We start from the raw sequence: 1,170 nt of genomic DNA, 5'->3' as shown, positions 1-1,170 counted from the left end.
ACTTTTACTCAAAGGGAATGACTTAATATCTGAATATCTTAGATTAAAACAAGCACTTCAATTATTTCCCTAATGAATTATAATAAGTAATCTGTGTGTTTTTGTGTGCTACACGTTGGCATTTATAACATGCTTTGATTTACATCAAAACCCATTTGCTTTAAATTTGAAAAAGACCTTCTATAAAGTGTCCAGTTGCATTCTTAGAAATAGCACAAAAATTGCCTAGAAGGGAGGATTAATTAAGTTGATCATGTCAACTTTATCCTGCCCTTACATAGAATAACCATTTCATCAATTACACAAAGTCAAAACAAAACTAAGAAATGGGTCTCCCTCTTGACCAGCCTAGATATGCCAGCCTCTCCTTTGCCTAAATGCCACTATACAGTGTAGTGAACATTCACTTGGCCTTGCTTCCAATCCATGGACAATTAATTTTCCCATCTATATTCTTTTACTATGACACCCTTTTAGTATGTTTAAGAAGAACCTTGCTGATACCTGTGGTATCTGTCTCAGAAGTTCTTAGCATACCCTAGATGCCCCTGTTCACACTGATATCAATTTCTTTCAGATAATGTCTCACTCTATTGCCCAGGCTGGAGTGTAGTTAGCATAATCAACCATCAGGCTGAGACAATCCTCCCACGTCATCCTCCCAAGTAGCTGAGACCATAGGCATATGCCACCATACCCAGCTAATTTATTTTTTGTAGAAACAAGGTCTCACTATGTTGCTCAGGCTGGTCTTAAACTCCTGGGCTCAAGCATCTGCCCCTCCTGGCCTCCCAAAGTTCTAGGATTATAAGCTTGAGCTACCACACCTGGCAGATACTACTATTTTATTCCACAAATGTTTCAATCTCTTGCCACGTGACGGCACTAAACCCTATATAAAGCAGATTCGAAATATGATACAATATGTAAAATAAAGTGTTATAATTGCTACAACAGCATTAAGTACATGGTTCAATGAAGAGCAAAGGAGAAAACTGTCCAATTTACCAAATACGGGTAGCAAGGTTTACTATTGTAAAATATGTATTCATATTTTACATACTGAAAGTGTTTTTCATTTTAACATTGTGATTGAAGAATCAAGTCCAACAATTTTTCTTTTCTTTGTTTTGGTTTTTTTTTTTTTTTTTTTTTTTTTTTTTTTTTTTT

The sequence above is a fragment of the Sapajus apella genome, unplaced genomic scaffold (genome assembly GCF_009761245.1).
Source record: "Sapajus apella isolate SASKATOON/1434 unplaced genomic scaffold, GSC_monkey_1.0 scaffold84, whole genome shotgun sequence".
NCBI classification, from domain to species: Eukaryota; Metazoa; Chordata; class Mammalia; order Primates; family Cebidae; genus Sapajus; species Sapajus apella.
Note: the sequence above shows the minus strand (reverse complement) of the source record.